The 25,153-nt window shown below is 37.9% G+C and overlaps 1 long non-coding RNA gene across 1 annotated transcript in view; it reads right to left on the reverse strand.

Annotated features, from left to right (window-relative positions):
- Positions 1 to 25,153, reverse strand: part of LOC112662501 (uncharacterized) — a 51,020-nt gene that overhangs the window by 12,596 nt on the left and 13,271 nt on the right. The window contains exons 2-3 of the long non-coding RNA XR_003138627.3: positions 12,952 to 13,146; positions 8,725 to 8,852 (exon numbers count right to left, since the gene is read on the reverse strand). This is a non-coding gene — a long non-coding RNA (uncharacterized LOC112662501). The remainder of the gene's footprint in view (positions 1 to 8,724; positions 8,853 to 12,951; positions 13,147 to 25,153) is intronic.

Raw genomic sequence — 25,153 nt, forward strand, 5'->3', positions numbered from 1 at the left:
CCCTATAACGGATAGTAGGGGTCCATCAAGCAGCTTACCTAACTAGTGTTGATCAGGCAATTCCTGACTGGTTTAAGGTTTCCATTTCTAAGACAGCTGAAACTTATAATTAAATCAAGCCCCTGTTTGGTAACATGTAGCTTAGTAATAAGCAAGTCCATTGGGGCTTTTTAGTAAATTGATTAACCCAGTCTAATATTAAAAACAAAAGACCTCATGCTGCTTGGTTTGAACTTTTAATACTCATAAGACCTTTAAAAATAAAGAGTTCTGAAGTGCCCCTTAAGATGTTGTTGTAGGAAGATCTTGAGCTCATCTTCCATAGACACAACAATCCACTACATTTGGAATAAGTCCCACTAAAGGCAACCTAAAAACTGGATGAACAGAGCCTCCACAATAAGGCGCAGCATGGAGATATGTAGAAGAAGCAAGGATAGGTTCTTACTAAGGAAAAAAGCACACCAAAGCACAGCATTTGATGGCCTTCTTGCCATCAGTGAAGTATTCGAACTCCACATCAAGCACTGCAACCATTAAATCCTGACAGGAGAAACAAACCCCCAAAACAGCTGCTTTTGAAAAACCAACATGGAAGGGGATCCTGGGTGGCTCAGTGGTTTGGCACCTGCCTTCAGCCCAGGGCATGATCCTGAAGTCCCAGGACTGAGTCCCACATCGGGCTCCCTGCATGGAGACAGCTTCTCCCTCTCTGCCCATGTCTCTGCCTCTCTCTCTTTCTCTCCCTCATGAATAAATAAATAAAATCTTAAAAACAAACAAACAAAAACAATAGGGTATGTCCTGTTGGAAAATTATTGAATTACACAGAAAGGAAAACCTGGTGTTAAGGGGCTCATGCACAGACCCATTGAATCCAAAAACCAGTACAGAAACACCAAGTCAAAAAGTACACAGGCAGTAAGTGAAGGAGACCCACCTACTGATAGTGGAGCACCTGCCAGTGATGCAAGAGGCATCTGTCTCTCTGCCCAGGGACTGAGACCAGGACGTTTGAGAATCCTTCCTGTAGATTGCTAATGCTAGGGGCTGCACCCAGCTGAGAGCTCTGCACAACCCTGCCTTAGTCCATTGCAAATAGCAAAATACACATTCTTCTCAATTGCACATGGAACATTCTCCAGTATAAATCACATTAGGTCACAAAACAAGTCTTAATAAACTTACAATGACTGAAATCATATCAAGCATCTTTTCTTAATGTATGAAACTAAAAACTATAAGAAGAGAACTGGAAAAAGCACAAACACATGGAGATTAAACAACGTGCCACTACACAACCAATAGGTCAATGAAAAAATCAAAGAGAAATTAAAAAAAACAAAACAAAACAAAAAAAACCTTGAGACAAATGAAAATGAAAACACAATGCTCCAAAATCTAGAGGATGCAGAAAAACAGTTTTAAGAGGTGGGTTATATTCTTAAACCTAAAGGTACTAAAAAAAGAACAAAGCTCAAAGTTAGTAGAAAGAAGGAAATAATAGAAAAAAAAGATTAATGAAACTAAAAGCTGGTTCTTTGAAATGATAAAGTTGATGACATTTACCACCAAGACTTTTTAGGGAGATAAGATTAGAGTCAAATAAATCAAAAATAAAAGCAAAATTACAACTGATGCCTCAGAAATACAAAGATCATAAAAGACTACTACAATTATATATCAACTAATTGGAAACTCTATAAGAAATAAATCCCTTGAAAAATACACTCCTCCAATACTGAATCAGAAAGAAGTAGAAAATCTGAACATACCAATGACTAGTAATGAAGTTGAATCAGTAATCAAAAAGCTCCCAAAAACAAAAGTCAAGGGCAGATAGCTTCACAGGTGAATTCTACCAAACATTTAAAATAAAATTAATACCTACCATTCTCCAGTTATCCCAAAAAGAAAAGAGAAAGGACTGCTTCCAAACTCATTCAATGAGGCCAGTATTACTCTGCTGTAAACCAAAGATACTACACAATCCAAAAAACTACAGGCTAATATCCCTGATGAATAATAGATGAAAAAATCCTCAACAAAATGTTAGTAAACCAAATTCAACAATACATTAAAGAGATGACAACATGATTAAGGGGGGGTTGATAGCAGAGATACATCATGTTCGATATCTGCAAATCAATGTGATAACCTGTATAAATATAATGAATATAAATCATATGATCATCTCAACATATGGAGAAAAAATTTTTGATAAAATTCAAACTCCATTTATGCTAAAACTCTCAACAGAGTGGGTTTAGAGGGAATGTACCTAAACACCATAAAGGCTTTTTTTTTCTTTTTAAGATTTTATTTATTTATTTATTCATGAGAGACACAGAGAGAGGGAGTAGGTACAGAAAGGCTGTGGTCTGGAAGAGCCCAACACCCCTTTTTCAGTATGTGTGGCAGAGCCCCAGTTCTGCTGGCCTCCCCCCTTGCTTTGATGGAGATCCACAAGCCTAGCCAAGCTTGGGGAGTCATTGCAAAGGGAACAAGACCAGGAAAGCAGGGGCAGTAGTGTGCCTCTGGTAGGATGAACATTCCTGGTAGGATCATAGGCATCTTTTGGATGGCATCCAAAGATGCTGGGTGGGCCCAGTGGTAAAGCTGGACAGAAGGTCAACTGGAAGGGCCCTGCCACTGTGGGAAGGCCAGCATGCCAGAGAGGACAAGGGGTGTACCCACGGGAGAGTGAGCTATAGCACTGGCACCAGCATGCAAATGCCTCTTCACTCCACTGCCTTCCTGCAGTACTACAGGTCTGGTGGCCAGGTTTAGGGGTATAGGTGGTTCTAGTCAATAACCAGGCCTCTTGGCTTCCTTAATTTCTTCCCTCCTCATTAGCCTGGGGCTGTAGTGCCCCCAAGTGGTCAGAACATTTTGGAAAAATTTAATTTTTTTCTGAGACAGGATAGTTGCTGCAGCTCTTCTCTCTTGGCAATGACCCTAAAGTATATATCCCCTTACGTAAATATTGAACAAGGCCACATACACCTATCCAACTTTTTTAATGTACAAAGTACTTTGACATAGATTGCCAAATCCTCATATTATTGATGGGAAAAACAAAATCTAAAAAGACTTAAGAGACTTGGGGCACCTCGCTGGATCAGTCGGTAGAGCCTGTGGCTCTTGATCTTGGGGTTGTGGGTCCAAGCCCCACACTGGGACTAGTGGGGGCTTAAAAGACTGGATAAAAATGAAAAGAGCCAAGATTTCAACTCTTCAAAAAAACAAAAAGTGCAGGAGACCGAACCTTTGTCAGGGGGGCCTCGGTGAACAGTGGACAGAAGGGAGGATGGTGGGCTAGGGTACACTGAATACCCTGAGGGCTGTGAGTGCTCAGACCCCAGTCCCTGGCCGGGAGCAGGACCCCAAGAATGGCTGTGCACAGGCTGGAGTAGACACTGGCTTCTCTGTGGTGGGGAGGGCTTCCTGGACAGGGGGACCCCACAGCCAAGGCCTGGCAGGAGAACCACGAGGCCCCCAAGGGCAGCACCATGCTGGGGCATGCAGGAAGGCCCAGAGAGGCCTGGAGGGGTAGTCAGAGAAGGCCTCCTGAAAGAGGCAAGCATGACAGGAGGAAGCATGACTTGGAAGAGAGGGAAAGAGGGCACAAGTAAAATACACTTTCCCTGGTGTGTCCGGGACCCTGCCTCCTCCCAGCCTCCTTCGTTCTCACTGTCCTTCCTTGCTCTGCTCCCCTGCAACCTGTACCTGTGCCACCGGTACCTAAATGAGCCAAAAAAAAAAAAAAAAAAAAAACCACACACACACACACCTAGAAGCACAATTTCTGGATCATATGGTAGTTTGATTTTTTTAATTTTTTTGAGGAAGTCTCATGCTATTTCACAGTGGCTATACCAATTTACATTCCTACAAACACTGCCTGAGGGTTCCCTTTTCTCCATATCCTTATCAACACTTGTCCTTTTGGTAATAGTCATTCTGAGAGGTATGAGGTGTTATCTCATTGTGGTTTTGGTTTGCATCTCTGGTAATTAGCAATGTAGAGCATCTTTTCATGTCCTGGTTGGCCATCTGCATGTCTTCTTTGAAAAAATGTCTATTCAAGTCTCCTTCCCATTTTTTTTTTAAGATTTTATTTATTTATGAGAAACACAGAGAGGAGAGAGAGAGAGGCAGAGACACAGGCAGAGGGAGAAGCAGGCTCCATGCAGGGAGCCTAACGTGGGACTTGATCCCAGGTCTCCAGGATCAGGCCCTGGGTGGAAGGTGGCAGTGAACCGCTGAGCCACCCCGGGCTGCCCTCATAAAAGCTTTATATGAGAAATCCATAGTTAACATCATACTCCTCAGTGAAAAGTTGAAAGCTTTCCCTTTAAGATCAATAAGAACACAAGGATGCCACTCTTGCCACTTTTATTCAACACAGTATTGGAAGTCTTAGCCATGCAGCAGTTAGACAAGAAAAAGGAATAAAAGTCATCCAGATTGGAAAGGAAGAAGTAAAACTGTCACAATTTGCAGAAGCATGATACTCTATGTAGAAAACCCTAAAGCCCCCACCCAAAAACTCTTAAAACTGATAAACGAATTCAGTAAAGTTACATGATATAAATCAATACACTAATCATGAACTAACAAAGAGAGAAATCAAGAAAACAATCCCATTTACAATTGCATCAAAAAGAATAAAATAAGACTAAATTTAACCAAGGATGCAAAAGACCTGTACTCTGAAAACTATAAGACATTGATGAAAGAAGACACAAATAAATGGAAAGAAATACCATGTCCATGGACTGAAAGAGTTAATATTGTTAAAATGTCCACACTATCCAAAGTAATCCACAGATTCAATGCAATTCCTACCAAAATTGCAATGACAATTTTCAGAGAAGTAGAATAAACAGTTTTAAAATTTGTATGGGGACACAGAAGACTCCAGATAGCCAAAACACTCTTAAGAAAGAACAATGAAGTTGGGGACATTACACTTCTATATTTCAAAGTATATTATAAAGCTTTAGTACCCAAATAGTAAAGTATTGCCGTAAAGACCCATAGATCAATAGAACAAGATAGAGACCTTAGAAATAAACCCATGCATATATGGTCCACTTATGACAAAGGAGTTAAAAATATATAATGGGTGAAGGACAGTATCTTTAATAAATGCTGATGGAAAAACTGGACAGCCACATGCAAAAGAATTAAACTGTACCAGTAACTTACACCATAAACAAAAGCTAAATGAAAATGGATTAAAGGCTTAAAAATCTGAAACCAAAAAACTCCTAGAAAAAAATGTGGGCAGTAACCTCTTTAACATTGGTCTTAGCAGTATTTTTTGGATCTATCTCCTCAGGCAAGGACAACAAAAGAAAAAAGTAAATGGAACTACATCAAACTAAAAAGCTGTTGCACAGCAAAAGAAACCATGACCAAAACAAAAAGGCAACCTATTGAATGGGAGAAGATGAAGAATTCATACAACTCAATCACAAAAGAAAAAATCTGATTTAAAAATGGGAAGGAGGGCAGCCTGGGTGGCTCAGCGGTTTAGCACCACCTTCAGCCCAGAGTGTGATCCTGGAGACCTGGGATCGAGTCCCACGTTAGGCTCCCTGCATGGAGCCTGCTTCTCCCTCTGCCTGTGTCTCTGCCTCTCTCTCTCTCTCCTCTCTGTGTTTCTCATAAATAAATAAAATCTTAAAAAAAAAATGGGAAGGAGACTTGAATAGACATTTTTTCAAAGAAGACATGCAGATGGCCAACCAGGACATGAAAAGATGCTCTACATTGCTAATTACCAGGGATGCAAACCAAAACCACAATGAGATAACACCTCATACCTCTCAGAATGACTATTACCAAAAGGACAAGTGTTGATAAGGATATGGAGAAAAGGGAACCCTCAGGCAGTGTTTGTAGGAATGTAAATTGGTATAGCCACTGTGAAATAGCATGAGACTTCCTCAAAAAAATTAAAAAATCAAACTACCATATGATCTAGCAATTGTGCTTCTAGGTGTTTATCTGAAAAAAAAAATGAAAACACTAATTTGAAAGGACATATACACCCTCCCATGTTCATTGCAGCATTACCTAAAAGAGCCAAGATATGGATGCAACCTAAATATCCATCAGTTAAGATGAATGGATAAAGAAGATGTGGTATACATATATAATGGAATGTTACTCTCCTGTAAAAAAGAATGAGATCTTGCTATTTGCGATAACATAAATAGACCTAGAAGGTATTATGCTAAGTAAAGTAAGTCAGAAAAAGATGGAATCCAAAAAACTAAATATGCAAAGCAGAAACAGACTCATAAATACAAAGAAAAAACTAACAGTTGTCCAATGGGAGTAATGGGAGAAGGATGAAAAGGTTAAGAGGATTAAGAAATATAATCTTCCAGTTATAAAATAAATAAGATACAGAATATAATGTACAGCAAAGGGAATATGGTTAATAATATTTTAGCAACTTTGTATGGTAATCATGAGTAGACATTGTGATGAGCATTCTATAATGTCTGTATATATCAAAGTACTAGTTTTTATACCTGAAAATACAATACTGTATGTCAGTTCTTTAAAAAAAAAAAAAAGTTTATTTCTTTGTTCCATAAGCAAGAAAACAAAACTTACAAGTTAAAATAAGCCACTATTTCTTTCAGGGCATCTTATAAAAGCCCAGATAGCACCTGAAGTTTTGGCTAAAGTATGTAACTTTACATATTTTCCAAAAGAGCTGGAGCACCCCAACAGTACAGGCCAGACAATATTGCATGATTCTTGAAAACTAAGAAAATAATTTTTGAAATTCTGCAAAAGTTTTCTTATATTCACTTCTCCTTCACTCCAGGAAAGTACATAAAGTTCAGATTATCCATAGCATGGCAATTTAGCTGCTCAACTCCCTTTGGAGCAATCCAAAGTTAATAGCCTCAAAAAAGACATGAGTCTGTTGGGAAGCTGGGAAGAACAAAACAAAACAAAACAAAAGAACAGGTCCCAGAAATAGAGAAACCCAGAGACACAGGGCAGAGTAGTTCATTTGCAAATATTATGTGAAATTTGTGTTAGGAAGGTGAATATGATTCACTCTTAGATTTTCTAATATGTAATAGAGGAGTATAACCAAAACTTTTCTGAAACTGGGGAGGAAGGTAGGGACTCATAAAATAGGCTAGTTAATTTTAAGTATTAGTTTCAAGTACTTAATTTTCAGGTTGGAGAATTTTAAGTATCTAATCAAATATTCTTAGAAAGTTAGAGCACAATAAAATCCTAAAAATAAATCTAGGAAAAAAGTGCAAGGCCTATAAGAAAGAATATATAAACTTACTATTTATAAGAAGATAAACTAATGGTCAAGAATATTAGAAGACTTAGAAGTATACAAAAGTCCTTTTTCCCCAAAGGCATGCATAATTTCAATGCAATTCCCTACTGTCTTTTTTTTAAAAAAAAATTTTAAACATTTATTTATTTGAGAGAGAGAGAGAGTGTACAAGCAGGGGAATGGCAAGCAGAGGGATAGGGAGAAGCAGGCTCTCCATAGAGCAGGAGCCCCATGTAGGAGTCAATACCAGGACTCTAGGATCATGACCTGAGCTGAAGGCAGATGCTTAACCAACTGAGCCACCCAGGTGCCCCTACTGGATATTTTTTTTATATATATATAAATTAAGACTTTAAATTTTACCTGGAAAAACAAGTGGATAAAAATAATAAAATTATGGGAAAGGAAAATGAGGAACACCTTTGATAACAGGTGGATGTCAGAATTCAATTTTAAAGCAATGGTAATAAGAGTTATCTGTATGGTTTTAGCAGAGAGATACTCAAACTAGAGGAAAATCAGAAGCTTCTTAAAATAGTGAATATACATAGGAATATATCAAAGGAAAAGAGTAGGAAAGAATAATTTACTTAGCATATGAGGTTGAGACAACTAGCTTTTTATTTGGAGAAGTTTTTATATCCATGTATTAAAGTATATTAAAAACTAGGTACTTAGGCACTAAAAATATAAATAAAAGATAATGTTTAAGCAAAAAATAAATAAATAAAAACATAAGAATAGTAGACATAGTGGGGATATGTAGGGACTAAATCCACAGACTTGACTGTAAAAATTATAAAACTCCCATAACTAAAACCATAATAAACAATAGCCAAATGATAGAAAAACAGATGTAATGCCTATGATAGACACCGAATCTAAAGCCTTATTTTATAAAGCAGCTTTTCTTAAACTTTTTGGTCTCAGAATCCCTCCACAACATTTAATAATCATTGGAGATTATTTTGTGTATGTAAGCTAAAAATCTTTAAAATCTTTCTGTGTATGTAAAAGACTTTGTGTATCCCAAAATCTTTTACATACACAAAATATCCCAAAAATCTTTTGTGCATGTAAACTAAATATTGGAAGCTAAATCTTAAACATTTAGAAAATCTTTTTAATTTATTAAAAATAACAAACTCATTAACTGTTAACAGAAATATTGTTGGTATTAAAAATCCTTTTACCAAAGCAGAAAAAAACAGCATTATTTTATATTTTGTTAATCTTTCTAATTCATATCTGCTTCATATCTGCTTCTGTACTCAATCTGATGAAATATTTCATATCACGTGGCCTCTGCAAGCATGGTTGACAAAGATAAAAAAGGAAGGAGAGGGAGGGAGGGAGGCAGAGAGAGAGAAGGAAGGAAAATGAACACTTACCATTTTAAGCCACTGTTGCCAGTGCATTGGGTTACTTGGTACCCACAACAAAGCAATCTTAACTGATCAAACTCTCCTTATCTAAGCGGCTCCATCTTTGCATCAACTCTCATATCCTTCTGAAAAGGCTGAAAAAAAAAAAAAAAGTAAAACCCATGTTACAGAGCCTGTTTTGGTGACAGAGGTGAGGCTTAAATGATGTTAGGATAAGCAACCTCACTACTGCTTTTCCCCCCTGTATTTGTTTACATAGATAAACAGGAACAGCTGGCTTTATACGTAGGGAAGATAGAGTTTAGCTTAGTAGTATGAATTCCAGGGAAAGAATGGAAGAAGATAAGGAAAAGAACATGGCATCCCGCTACATGTAGAACCCCTGGAATTGGTGTGAGTTTCCAAAGTTCAAGATGTAAGAGCCAGAAATGATAAGTGGAAATAATTGTGAGACTCTGAGATCAAACTGCTCTGCTTCAGGATCCAAGTAGGGACACAGTATGGCCAGAATCATTGCAGGGGGCAAGGGAGGCTGTGTTCTCCGCATTGCTGCCTAGAACTCAGAAATGCACCAGTTCCCTGGAGTAGACCCTGTGTTACATATTTATCTAAACATGTTTCATTTTTCTCTTCCACGAAATGAAGACTGCATTTCCGGAGCCTCCCTTGGAGTTACATTGCAGCCATGTAACTGGGTTTTGAGGAAAGGAATGTGGGCAGATACAACATAGACCATTCAACATTGGCTACAAAGCTTCCCTGTCCTTCTGTGATAACCTCTGAGGACAATTGTTTCAGGTGCAGCATCACAATATGGAGAGTCCCTGGATTTCTGTGTCACCGTTTAAAGGAAAGCTGCCAAGGCTAGCCAAGTAGCACAAAGCAGCCTGTTGTGTGAAAGAGAAATAAACTTTTATTGTAGTAATCTATTGAGACTTAAAGGTTTGTTACTGCAGCAGAGTGTAGCTATCATGACTAATACACAGCTCAAGAATGAAAACTTTGAAATCTGCAGATGAGCCTCGACTTGGATAGTAGAGGACTGAATATAATCAGTGAAGCCTATCAAATTACTTCTTGGGTAAAAGCTGTGTGGGAACTATACCAAGAGAGGAAGAACAAACCAGATAGAGCTAAGTGCTCTACCAGTAACTTGGTTTGTGATCACTTATAAGACATCCCATTGTGGCATCCCAGAAATATTTATGTGTACGGGGACAGTCTAAGATTGCTCATTGACAATAATCACAGGAATGGAGACTGAAGATAGCATTATTTTTGCATACTTGGGAAATGTAATCACTTTTGCTGTCACAATTTAATCTATAGGGATTATACTTCCATCACGCAAAATAATAATAATAATAATAAAATAAAATCAAAATCAAAAGCTGATCTCAGCTGCCAGGTCCAAAAATTATAATCACACTCATCTCCTTTCAAAGCTCTGCTTCATCATGACTCAAGAGCCTTGTGATCTCAGTGGAACTATCCAGCTTAAAACAAATAAAAGCTTATGTTTCTGACAAGTTAAAGAGAATCTGTCCTGGAGCAAATCTCTCTCTGCCAAATGGGAATCTACTTCTAACCTATGCCTTAAGAAGGGACTCGGATGTTTGTTATGCAAGCCAAACCTATATTTACTGATGCAGTAACCAGCTGACAGACCTCTGAGACTGGTCCAAATGAACAACTGCAAAAAAAGAAACACTCCAAGCAGGAATGATGACCTATGGAAATTGCATCACCATGCATGACAAAGGTCATAATTCCATACTGTCCACATAAGACCAATTATTCAAACTTCTCTCTAGATGAAGGGCCCTCTCAGTCATTTAGTTTGGGTATCAGGAAAGACTTAATTTTTAATTACAACCACTAGATTATTTCCCAATGTTTAAAACAAAACAATAGTAGCAACATTATTGTATATTCCAACCAAACTTGCTAATGTGATTTATCAAAAATAAGAAGATGAACTCTCCATCGGTCTCCATTTGAACTGATAAAAGCCTTAGAACAAATCCAGTGACCCACACTTTGTTCCAGGCCATTAGTCTGTCTACCTCTAAGATCAAGCACACTAAATGTTTTATTGTGTAGTGCAAAGGGAAGTAATCCCACCACTAGAGGACCCACAACACTGAATCATTCATGGACTTCTTATTTCAAAGTCTGTTATAACTCAGGGTGCCTCTAGGATTTAGGTACTTCATTAACACTATGATAGGCCTTCTGCACCCCAACTGTAGGGGGAAAAGTGTGTACTTAAATAGAAGCAATCAGTATTAATGCCAAACCTAGTTTACAGTTCCTGTAAAAGAAAAGACAGTATCTTGGTAAGGTCAAATGCAAATATGATGATGAACTGTTATATAAGACACTATTTTAAGAGCTCAGTTTGATTCAGTTTTATCATGTGTCCTTGGATAAATGTGAGATGTTGAAATGCTTTCCTAATTGGGGATTTAGGGGCTAAGGGAGGGAAGAAATAAATATTTCTCCATGGGTTATTTGATATCAAGAGTAGAATTTCCTAAATCCTCATTTTCAGAAGTGACCTAGAATCAACAAAGTTCTAGGTGAAAATCATATATAAGACAAGTCAATTTTATAAAAGTCATCTACTTTTGATATAAACATGTTCATATATTTCTGCTCTTGACACATTCTTCCCAGTTTGGAGGTGATTTTGCAGAGTGTTTTTATAATATGTCATTGACCATAGATGAGTAATTCAATTTTAAATTGATCTGTGTTGCTTAAAGTTTTCCCATCAGCAGTCATCTTAGTTTAGTTGCTGGTTCCCCAGAACTGGTGCAATCAAGAAATCCTTGTTCATGGTCCGAGTATTGCTGAGCTCTGATTTACTGAATCCACTTGAGGCCTGAGGATTCTCAACATCAAATACGGATTGACAAAAGTATAGACTACACTGAGCTTTCTTGCTTTGAGGTAACATTAACTATATTTGATACATTATGATATATAATAAATGTCCTATAGTGGGTCCTGCAGATGAAATGCCCAAAACCTAGTATCAGTCTCTAAGAAGAGCAGAAATATATGTATGTTTATGCTGGACAGTTTATGCTAAGTGCATAGGTGTGAATTTCACATTCACCTGAAATGATCTCTTCTGTTTCAAGCATACAACCAGAAGGGTGTCTGCTGTGGTCTACACAGAGGTCTTTGCACAATGGATGACCTTGCCTTAGTTTACCTTATGGCAGAAACACCTCTCTTAACCTTCTCCTTTATGGAAGTAGGAAAGAGCAGATATGGAAATACATGGCTATAGGAACCTTGCTTCAACTCAGGGAAGATAAGGAAGTTTGCAATTTTTCAATGGTCTCTGTGACAAAGCAAAATCTCTAGTCCCAGTGAATTCACATGATCATGTAAAGTAGTGTATTAGTAATGCAACATGACAGTAATGAGAATTAACTTTTTACTGAGCAATTTACAGATGACTAACCAAGTACTATCTATCTCATGTAATCCTCATAACAATCTATGAGGTGGATATGACTATTATTCCCCATTTCACTGATAAGGATACTAAACTTCAGCAAGAAAATTAATTCATCTAAGGTCACATATCTTAAGAAGCTTGAGCTAGCTTTGAACCCAGGCAGTTGGGCTCCAGAGGTGTTGTTTTAACCACTATGGTAACCTTCCATGTGGTCCCCCAATAACTGCACTTCGGATTGCCTTACACTTCTCAGTCCCCTCTTACATGAATCCAAGCTGGTCCTCTAAATGACAAAGATTCTCTCCCCAGTCTCTAGCCTGGCTCTCCTAAGCCCCATTACAGCTAGGTCTCAACCTTGACCTATAAACACTTGAACACAACACCAGGACAGTTTCTTACAACTCAAGGCCACATGTCTATGATGACTCTCACCCCTCCTCAAGTGCCTGCCTAAGAAAAATCTCCAGGCTATCCCAAGAATTTACTGTTTGTTTCAGTCAATACTGGAAAACAGGGTCCCTATCTCTCAGCCTCTATGGAAAGTAGGAACCTCACTTCCAGAAGCACCAGTTAGCAAACCCAGATGGGTGTCACATGGACCAACCCCTGCTTCCTACTTGATGTAAGTTTTTCATTTCTCTGATTCTACTGAGACCCCAACCACCACTCCACTCCTTTATCCCCTCATTCTCTCTTTGAAACATCCAGTCACCTCTATATAAATTGAAATTGAGTTCAGTTCACACTAGACTCTTTACCTAGTGCCATAGTTACTGCTGATTACAATCTATTCTCATCATTTTACTGTTTAGCTTTGACAGTAACTTGTTGGATTCAGCAGAAGAGATGCAGAGTGACTTCCAAGTCTGGATCATAAAAGGACATGCAGCTTTCCACTTTGGCCTCCAGCATGCTCACCCTTGGATATTGGAGCCATCACACCAAGGAGCCACCTGGAAAGATGAGGAGGAGGCCTGAGACATCACTGAGACATGCTATCAGCAACTCACGTCATTCCATCTGAGCAGAAATAAGTCGTTCTTTCTGTTCAATTTGCAGATTTGTCAGCAAACTAATTGATAGTTGTTTGTATTAAGCCACTAAGTTTTGAAGTGATTTGTTACACAGCAATAAATAACTGGAAAAGCCCCTGCAAAACATAGGCCTTTTTCACTCTCCTGGGATGCCTGTCTCTCCTTCCAGCACTCAACTCTAGAGGTCTTCCGAGGTCTTCCTTAGCTTGTTGGCGCCACCTCAACTCACATTCCCACAAATACGATGGACTAGTGGAGGTCAAAATGGACTGAGTGGAGGTCAAAATTGACAAAGCACCAAGCCCACTTCTGGTCATAAAGGAGGGTAAAGTAATAAGAAGGAAAAATATAAAAAAATAAATAAATAAAAAAGAAAGAAAAATATCTAGTATTCCAAATTTAAAATTAGTACATATATAAAATTCTTTCCTGCTTCTTAAAGAATATATGCTATCAATAATATGTTAGCTGATTTGTATTCACTAAAGAGAATTTTCTTTCACAAATAATTTTGGTTTTGAGCACTAAGATATGAGCTTCTGTTACAAGTCTACAAGCACAAAAATCTTTAATGGTTCTATATTTTTCATTTAAGTATATTTAAATATATAAAAGATGAACTTAATTGTACCACTGCTGATTTACACAGGTGTTGTGGTTCACTATGTGAAAGACTTTGTCTAGGTAAGATTTCTAATGTTGTAAACTCAAACTTACTGGTAAATCAGAACAGAAAACATATTAATGCCTCAAACATTGTGGACCCTTAGTTGCAAAATGAGACCAACTGAAATAAAATTCTAATCAGGGCTTCTGAGAGTCATTACCCCGGAGGGAGAAGGAGACTGTGCTCCTATAAACCGTGACTCCTGAACTTGTTTCACATTGCACTTTGAGTCGTCAGACTGCTGAGTATTTACTAGTTTGCACTCAATTCACTGGAAACTAGCTAATGCCTTTGGCAATAGCTTTGGTGTTTTACTCTGTGTTATGCTTGACAGGGGAGCTTGGTTGTTCAGTCACAAAATTGTATTCCTTGTGAATCTCATTGGCTCCCATTTTCCTGTGCTGCAGAATGAGTGATGGGCCTCCAGAATCTCCCTCAATTTGCCTCCTGTTTGAAGTTACTTGGTCCCCTGACCCTATTGTTGATGCCTTCATACAACTTACCTTAAGGTCAAATATGGGACCTAGAATTATTATGAATGAAATGTGGAAGGGCTGCTCTGTGAATGGATCAGAGTGACAAAGCCCCTCAGCAACTTGCAGGCTTTAAAGACCCACTTACAAGCTTGAAGAGTTTTAATTTCAATGAATAGGGAACAAAATTTTTCTCAGCACGCTTTTTAACTGCTGGACAAAAAGGGAGGGGCAAAGAGGATATATAGAAAGGGAGGAAGGGAAGAAGGAGAGAAGAAGACTAAATCAGCTTTTATCCCTGAAACTTAAACCGAAACTGACAAAACATTCATCTGCATAATTCACAGGGCTCACAAGTCCTGAATTTATCAGAATAATTTCAAAATTTTGCTCATATGGATCCCATATCTACCCCTCATATTCTTACCAGTAACATCACGCATGATAAGTTTTATTTCAGAAACTACAGCCAGATACACATATATTAGTGTATCATGACACTTTTAATTATAAAATGACAGTTTTTAGTAATCCATAAAACATAAGCATTAAATAATATCTTCATTGCAAATATATATGTATAAATTCATAAGATATATAAGCATTAAATAATCACTGCAAATATATATGTATAAAGTTATTATATGAATTTTATACATATAGATTACATATTTTAAGAAAACTTCATTACAGCTTTCATTGACTGAAAAAATGCTGGCATGCCATCAATAGCTCCAAACATTTATGGAATCTAAGCATGCAACACACAGGTACAACCTAAGCAAGGCCAACCTGCCTTGTAAAAATTTAGGACAGTTAGTAAGGGCCTGTGCCACAAAATGCCCCTGGAATAGAGGCTCTACTTCTTTGGAAATATCCAAATATATCTTGAAAAAGTGACTTCATTTCACTGTATGATTTCTTTCCTAAGCCACAATCCTTTCCTTCCTTTAATGTACAAAAGCAAGTAAAAGGAAATAGAGTCAAGGTACAGTGTTTAAAACAGTAAACGTGTAGCCTGTTACCCAAAATCCCTGTGATAAATGTATCTAGGTCGAGGGGGAGGTGAAAACTGCTATAGCAAACCCTCTTTCCTCTGAGACATGAATGGGTTCCTGGTCTCACCTGGAAGTGCTTCTCTAATACCTGCCATTCCCTCCCCCAACTCCAGGCCTAGGGACTGATTAGAAATCAGAGCAGGTGAAGGCAAGCCCATGATTTTGGCGTCTCAGTTGGTTCAGTGACCAAATTCAGAACAAAAAGTTTGAAGATTTATACTCCTGGTTACAAAGGGCCCAAGCATGAATATATTTATAACTCTGAACAAGTGGAACCCACCTAGTACCAAAATAATATAAATCAATTCGTAAAATGCAAACTTTATTTCCATGTTTATCCAACAGGGATAGAAGAAACAATGAAATATACGATAGTCTATGACCTCAAGCTCGTTAAAGAAATATACAACTCCTTTATGGTAGGACAATTACATGGCTAAGTCAGCACATTATTATTGGCATCTTCTAGGCTGGGGAGAAGTCAGAAGACTTACCTGCATTCTGAGCAACTCCTAGAATATTCCTACGAGTATTCTCTAAAAATCTAAGATTGTTATTGCAACATCATCTTCACTCCCATACTAAATTTACAAAGAAAAGCTGAAGCTTCCCAGATTAATGATAGGGCCTTTGGCCTTGTTCAATACTGTTCTAATCACTCATATATTCAACAAATATTTGCTAAATGCTTTCTGAGCATGAAACAATAAGTTACAAAGGTATGTGTGACAATTAGCTCACCCTTTAAAAAGAGATTTTATGTAAGACAAACAGCAAGAAAGAGCAATGCAGGCAAAATAAAGTATATGTTTTCCCTGAAAGACATTCCTGTATTTGCCTTCAAATTCACATGCCTTGCTTCTATTACACTGAAATATGCAGTAATGAAGCAAAACATATGAACTCCATGTGGTCACATAAAACCTTTGAACTTAAGGATCTTGCAGCACATGACTCTTTGAGAGTGTCTTCTTTTGAAGGCAGGTTCAGAGAGCATATGTAAAGTGTTAAAATCCAGGCTGAGGAATTCAGACACAGACCAGTGAAAACACTTAGGATGTTAGCAAGTATGAATCAGCTATAGGGTAAGGAGATTATTCTGCAAGTGATATACATCATGGGCTTTTAAGAATAGAAAAAAAAAAACACAGAAATATTAAAGCAAGTAGGGTTGGAAGGGGGAGAGAGAGTAAGCAACAAAAATTGATATGACAACTTCAAGAAAAGGAGAGGGAACTTATTCAAAGTATGTTTGGTAGGTCATAGAATTCAATAGAAAGTTAAAGGACCAAGCTTTGGAAAGGCCATGATCCAAAGATGCTGTGGAAATTCAGGTAACTGGGAATTTACAGGCATGCTTTCTAAGGCCAGGCCAGTCACAGAAATCAGAATCCATTACTCTCCTTCTCTGAGGCACTCTTCCGGGATGGATCTCCCATGACAGCCTGGCTTGTGTGGTGACTTCTTGGTCAAGAGAGGAGGTGCATCCTGACTTACAGCCCCTTCAAGACTTGAAGTGTTTTCCCCTTAACTTTACAAAGGACAATGGATACTCTAATTTTTTAAGTTAAAAAGGGCACTGAATAGACAAACACAACGGCTGCCCAAATGAAAACCAGCAAAGCAGCGATTGTTAAGGGAACAGGAAATTACAGAGCGTAGAGACCAAGCCCAGGGCTACTCGTACATGTCTCCTCTTGTCTAAACTCAAGATCAGTTTTGAGACACATTCTGTCAGAGATGGTACAGAGCACGAGTGGCAGGAAAGAACCTCATGTGCCCCTACGTGTCCCCACTTTGTATGCTTAGATACATTCATATGAATGGTTGGTACAAATGTGTCTGATCCTCCTGTCAGGAGCTTTTGGGCTGAGTGCTCTGTGCTGTCTCTTTCTCTTTCTTCCTATCTCCTCCAGGTGGTGGGATGGGACACTGCTCAATGTTCCTGTTAGGAATGAGCCTGCCAGGTGCATAAAGAGAGCAGGGTTTTTCCTTGTCCCTGTTTTCCCTAAGAGCAAGTTGGTTTGTAGTAGAGATCAGGGTAAATGCCAGAAACACCCTTCACCCTCATTCGTGGAAGAGCGATCATCCCCGAATGAGAGAAAAGACAAAGTTCCTCAAACACGGCCAACATTTCCACAGTCCTTGAACTACGGATCCCAAAAGCCCCCTGAACACATTCTCTTATATAAGCCATCACGCTGTATCTGCACCTGCCTCTGGACAGTGATCTCAAGTGAACAGGAGAGGAAGCTGAAACTTTGTCTCAGACGGACTATTAAAAGAGAGGATTTAACAACAAAGTTTCCTTTGTATCCAAAAAAGATACATCTATTTAAAAAGCATAAACAGTGTTTGTGTAAAAATAAAGGGAAAAGAACAATGTTTAGGTAAACCTTTCATTCTGCTTTTTTTTCTTCTTCCAGAGAAAGAGAGACACCGTGTGGATTTGAGAGAGAGTCCAACATAGCCCAGTTCATTTTAATTTCTATAAAGAAAAAGATTACTGCTTAAGGATCTGGTAGCAAAATAAAGCACAAAGATAGAGGAAGAGGAAGTTAAAGTGACCAGCACAGATGAACAAAAATCATGTGCTGTGGGCACAAATGCCTCAAGGACCATGTTCCCTCACTGTTAGCAAAATAGTGGAAAATAAAAGGGAATTCTACAGGTTTGTGTAATTTGAAAGCAAAAGTGTGGAGACGGTCAGAATTCCAGGTGAGTTCCATGATCTGGGTCTCAACGTGGGGATGTTCATGGAGACCACCTAGGGCAGAACCAAGGGAAAAGATTCCGCCTTGAAAGCAGTTCTGATTCATCAGCTCCCCTCGTATCTCTGCCTCAGGGACGGGATGACAGCACCATTAGAGAACGCAGTAAAGTAAATATACTTCCAATCATGTCCCACGTAACAGATATTTTGATTCGATTTGAATCAGCACTGCAGAGAATAGAACTTGGTTTGAATCTGATCTCATCTAACATGTACGAAGATGCAAAGGGAGAAGGCAATTTAGTCTGCAGCTCCCTCTAGTCGTGCTTAGGAAATAGCTGCAGAGGGAAGGGAGCAGCCCAGAGCCTAGAGGGGAAGGGAGGTGGGCAGGGAAGAGAAACAGATTGTCTTCATTGCTGAGCAGGATTGAAAATGAGCCATGTGCTTCCAGTGGAACCTGTTTTGGTATCTCATCTGCAGCTACAGAGGCACTGAATGCTATGTGATTTAAACACTGCCCCTGAACACTGAGAAATAAGGGAATGTGCATGCATGCCATGAGCTCCCTGCCTCTATCTTCCAAGAGAATCCATAGTGTGTGATACTATGCTAGACTAGTCAGCCTTTTCATTCTGTGCTGAAGAGACTTAATATCTAGACCTACAAATCAGTCTATAAATATAAAGCAAAGTTAAATTACATGCAAACCTGTGAATAGGATCATTCATGCACTTGGAGACAAATACAGTACACAAACTGTAAGGCTGACACAGCCCCATACCTTCTATTACTGATTAAAGAAAGTGGATCATCGAGTCTATGTGGCTGTGCTAAAACTAGACAGCAAGAAATGAAACCCAGGTCTCTGTAGCCTAATACGGCTTCCATTACAAAATGTGGCAGCCACTCTGTGCTCAGTCACAGAAAGCTCTTTTCTAAATCAAAAATCATTAAAAAACAAAACAAAACCAAAAACCTCCAGAGGTTCTTTCACCTTGCTTACTGTATGTGAAGAATTATGCTAGAATTGGAAGGAAGGAAAGAGGAAGGAAGGAAGGAAGGAAGGAAGGAAGGAAGGAAGGAAGGAAGGAAGGAAGGAAGGAAGGAGGGAGGGAGGGAGGGAGGGAGGTAAAAAGAAAGGATAGGAGAAGCTTTAAGAGATGTACAAGAATTTCTTCACATTATATATGCAGAGAGGCCGGCTCTTTAGTCAATCCAGAAAGCCAGTGGAGTTGATGTAGTTCATCACATTTTGGGAGTTTCACTTGAGACAATGCGATCAAAGTCAACATTGAGCCACACAAGAAAACTACTCTTATTACATTACAGTCATTTGTTGCCTCTGTCAGAGTTCAAGCAAGAAAGAGATTCATCCCATCGGGTTCAAGTGAGAAGATTTTAAGGACAAGATAACTTAGAGAGGGGAGGGCAAGGTTAAGGATGATGAGGTTCCCAGAAACTAGGGAAGTCCCAGTGCTGAACTGGGAGGCCACGGGGTGACAGTTCATTGGAGGAAATACTGTTACTGAAGTCCCCTGGGAGATAGAGCCATCGAGACTTTGCCACCTCACAGAAACTAGTGTCAGAAGGTCTTGCCTCCTGCCAGAGAAGCACTGCTGAAGCAGTATATCTCAGCCTCTCCATCCTCTTGCCTTCTGTCTTCTGCCTCCTATTAGAAGTTAGCTGGCAAGAAAGCCTGGGTGATCCCATCCACAGACATTCACATCAAAGTAGAGATACTGGCTTCAGAGGAACAGACTATAGTAGAACAGCAAATAACTGGGATCCCCGTCATTTCTGAATTAAAATGAGTTGAATAGCCACCTTTTCTACAATCTTGAATACTCCTGCTTCCAAAAACCCTACCCATTCCAGTTAGTAGCAAGTAAATGTCTATAAGTTTAATTATTCTTTTTTTAATTCTCCATATGTGTTAAACTATATCTTGCATAAACCGAACAGAAATATTTTGTTGACTGCTGGTCATAATTTCAAATGAATGGCCTATTTCTCTAGTTCTAAATGCATTAAATACTATATAGAAAGTGCTTATATAGTAACTTTCACAGAGTAAGTTCCTAATTAGTACTTTCATACCTTTAGTTTTTACTGTGGGCCATTATATTTGAAGCCGATCACCTCAATCAATAAGAATTAGCATAGTCTGACACATATGGCCCTTTTACCTCATCCAGGCATTTTCTCTGAAAAATCCTCAGTGCTGGTGTGCTGTCTTGGAATTAATCCTCACTGCCAACTTCTGGAATGCTGGAGAAGTATGTCATGTCAGGATGTCTTCCAAGGGGGAGACAATCATGGACAAAATGTGCTTTTACCACTACCCAATTGTAATGGAACAAGTGACAATGGAATGCCATGGGAGGAACCAACAGGAGACTAGGATTTGATTCTCTTTCAAGTTCAGTGTGACCTTAAGCAAACCATTTCATCCCTGAAAGCCTGAGGCTCTTCATTCCAAAGGTAACCAATCAACCAGCTTATAAAAGAGATAAAGGGAGAATTGCTCTAGTTGAAGAAGGCCAGAGGAGACTGGAATATGCTTTCTCTTCCCTTTCACTTCACACTCAACATTCCAAGGAGTGCAGTAGGAAAATCCCCAAACCGGAAGACTGCTGAAGACCCACTTCTATTCTCATTTCCTCAGATATTAGTTTCCCCCAATTTTATAGGGAAATAAGAGGGAAAATACTTAATTTTGTTCTCACAAAGCATAAAATCTAGCAGTAAACTTTTATAGACTGCAGTGCAAATGGTTTAATAAGTTCATTGTCCCGTAGTGTCTGCTACATAATTGTGTTCATTCCCTTTGTGTATTTTAGTAATGAGAGTCTAATTGTCAGTGCTTATAATACATATAATCTCATTACTGTCACTCCCATCAGTATGCTTTCTCTTCAGCCTATACACAGTGTGTTCCACTTTCCCTCTCATCATAACACATAAATATTTCTCTTTTCCTGTATTCAGATTTCAGTCTAATTCCTGACAGTTACCAAGGCTAATCATTGAGACATCACTGCCTGCCTTGTTTTTAGTATGTTTCATTCACCATTCAGGCACAGTGCCAAGAAGTCATTATTTCATTGGTGTTGAATTGCCATGACCACATCCATGCCCTCCTACTAGAGTGGTTGAGACTTATTTGGAGTAGAAACTAATTTAGACATGCAAATGACTACACTCCTGACAGTGACTAGTTTGAAACACTGTAAGTTTAGACACAATTATATCATGCCTCAATTTCATTCTCTGTCAAAGGACAGATCTGGCTTCTATTATTCTTCTGGATGCCTTCCACTTCTAATAATTCTTTTTGTCTATAAAAGATTCAAATCAAGAAAACCTATCATAAACTTCTTGTTAATTATTTTCTCAGTAGGTAAAGCACAGGGTACTTTTCAGGGCAGGAAAGATACTTATTCGACACTGTGTATACATGCCATCATGCATTTGTCAAAACCTATAGAACTTTAAAACACAAAGACTGATCTTTATTGTATGCGAAATTTGAAGAGTCATTTAGAAGACTGGGGGGAACCTAAGGTTAGAATGTAGAATGGGACAAAATAAATTATATTCCACAAGTATAAAATAACTTCAATGAAGAAAGTAGAGGAAAAGATGATGGTCTAAGTAACTTTGGAAATGAGTAAATAAGATAAGACTAGATGCAAAAGAAGCTACAAAAGTACCCTACTGTAGTTGACAGAGTTATATCTCACATGGGTATGGGTTTTCAATTCTGATGCTTCCATCTAGGTAAATTGAAATTGAACAATTAATTGGATGCATGGCGGATGGTAGGGGAGAAAACAAAAATGATCCATGTGGTAATGGATCCAAGTTGGAGACCTCAATATGAGTATTTAGCTTGATATAGAGACCATATCTATATCTATATAGATATCTATAGCTTGATATAGATACTATATCTATACTATCTATAGATAGATATCTATCTTGATATAGATACAATGTATATCTATATCTATATCTATAGATACATTGATGGTTTCATGCAGAAATATTTATAGATGTGTACATATACAGGTGTTTGTGTATTTACATCAGTGAGTATATACACATATATTTCCTTGCTCTGTCATCTTAGAGGGCCTAGAAGCAACTCCCCAGTAGCAGGAATACACCTAGGGCCCACACCTTCATTTCTAATAATATTCTCTTATAAAAAATATGAACACAATGTGGACTTTAGTTAATAATAATAGGCCAATACTGGTCCATTAATTATAAAAGATATACTTTACTAACATAAAGTGCTAAGAAGAGGAGAAGTTGGGTATGGGGTTCATGGAAACACTGTACTATCTTCACAATTTTTTTGTAAGCCTTTAACTGTTTTAAACGATCAATAATATTGTAATAACATGATATGGTGACAGTAACTGTACTTATCATGGTAAGCACTGTGTAATGTATAGAACAGTCAAATCACTGTGTTGTACACCTGAAACTAATATAACATTGTGCACCAACTAAATATTTTTTCAAAAAATTACTATAAGTTAAAAAACTTTATTTAAAAATAAAACAACCAAATGGAAAAAAAATCTGATACTTGATAAAACATTCATAATTGGGGAAAAATAATTATCTATAGTTGAGAATGAAGCCCAAATATGGTCAAGTTCCACATATCTATTTGAATAACCACTATAATCTACACCATCCATTGATTGATAGATGCAAATAATCTACTGATGCTACTTAGTTACCTGTCCTGATCCTGAAATAAGCCCATTCTTAAGTTATTCAATGTTAGAGGCAAAAATATCTAAAACAACACTATTCTGGCAAATAACAAAAGATAAAGTTTACCCTCTAAAGAGCATCAAGAACTTATAACTATTGGGACACCTGGGTGGCGCAGCAGTTGAGTGTCTGCCTTTGGCTCAGGGAGTGATCCTAGGATCTGAAATCTAGTCCCACATTGGGCTCCCTGAGAGGAGCCTACTTCTCCCTCTGCCTATATCTCTGCCTCTCTCTGTGTGTCTCTTATGAATAAATAAATACATATTTAAAAAAAAAGAATTTATAAATATTGCAACTAGTCCTGTCTAGCCTTATAAATATTGCAACTATTCGTAACTAAAATTACAATGTGCATAGCACCTATTCAGTCATCACTATAAGCTTTTTATGCAGCTTGACAAAGAGTGGATTCAAGGCAAGTTTCAGAGTTGACCCCACAACAAAAATCCCTGTCCCTTTATTCAAGCAACTTAAGCTACTTTCCTACCATGCAAGTTCCTGCAAAAGGAGATGATCTCTAAGATATCTCTATAACTAGATCACAACTGACTCTCACAGTAAGGCATACCAAGTCAAATATAAGGTGCATAGTTGTGTGCTGGCACTGTTAACATAGAATCCTTAATATTAATTGGTTAGAATCCCCTCAAGTGACTTTTCTACATCCTCAAGGAGACAAAAGATAATAACTCAAGTCTTGGAAGCTGAAATGACTTAGCAAGTATCTTGAGAGTGGTATTTTTGGAAGCCTTGAAACCTTCAAAGGGAATATGGAGAGAAGCTACTGATAACAGTGTGAAAACAGAGTAGGCATTTCAGCTTCTCTCCCCCTTAAGCCTTCTTCTCTGATAGCACTCCACAATTATCATGCCATGAGTATCAAAGAAGTTGTTCCATAAATGGTAAGTTCAATTTTAAGAAATGGAAAAGCTTTTGCAATACCTCTTTAAAGGAAACCACCTATTAATGGAAAAGAAATTACTTACAGGGACTACTGTAAAGTCATTGGTCTAAACTTGCTTCACCAGCAACTTTCCCTAGAATAGCAGAAACTGAGAAAACTGAGGTCTGTCCCCTTTAAAAACTTGCCAAAAGATGTCTCACCATGTTGATTTCTTAAAACTTAAGAAGGCACCATTGAACAGTGCATAACTAGTGAACTCTGATTAGACATTAGGGTCACTGGGGAGTTAAAAAATTCTTTTCTGTGAAAATTCATTAAACTGGATACTAAATATTTGCAAATTTCACAGTATATAAATTTTATTTTAGTTAAAGTACTACAAATATTAAACTGTAGTTAGTGGGTTTTCTTTTCATAGTGATATGGTATTTAACAATCCTGAAATTACTTTCAGCGTCCTTTACACTTGAACAAATGAATACATTTAAGTACTGTGTGATACTGGATGGGATTTTAAAATATTATTATTGTATCTTTTAATATAAATAGGTAAGTTGATAGACACATAAATTTATACATACGTAAGGTGTAAATTTACATACATACACATATATTTCCTAGTCCTTTCTACAGAAAGAATCTACAAACAATGACACACCCGTGGCAATAATGTCTAGAACCCAAATCTTCATTTTAAAAAATCCTCCACTTGATGAAATCAGAGATTCATGAAGAAACATTTGATTCCAGGGCTAGGGCAGGGAAGGCATAGACTACTTGTCTTACCACAAAGGTTAAGGCATAGGAATGTGTCAAAAGGATACAGAAGCCAAGCTGAAGAAGCTTAAGTTAGCCAAATAAGGGATGATTTGATTCCAAAACAAATGAAAACAACAACAACAAATTATTCATCACAAAATAATGCCAGCTTATAAATAAATAAGGGAGGAATGATAGAGGGGGAAAAATCATTATTTTACAGTAGCTAATTTGATAAAACACTCAGGCAGGAATCATCACTGAATAAACATCTCCTGGGTGAAAAGATGTAGAAGAGGAAGGTAAATGTGCAGTATCACTTCACACAGGTAGACTATCACCTCACACAAATTTATAAAACTACCATCAAGCCTCAAATGAGCTCAGTTCCTGATAGAATTAAAGTGGTTATGTATCTGATCAGCACAAGTAAGATAAATCCTTTCTTGGAGATTTTTTTCTTTTTTTTCATCAGGAGCATTTATAATTACTTTAGATTAAATGAGATGCATTTGATAAAAAATTACTATGTATGCCAAGATATTTAATAAAAAAATT

The sequence above is a fragment of the Canis lupus genome, chromosome 20, assembly GCF_003254725.2.
Source record: "Canis lupus dingo isolate Sandy chromosome 20, ASM325472v2, whole genome shotgun sequence".
Taxonomy (NCBI): domain Eukaryota; kingdom Metazoa; phylum Chordata; class Mammalia; order Carnivora; family Canidae; genus Canis; species Canis lupus.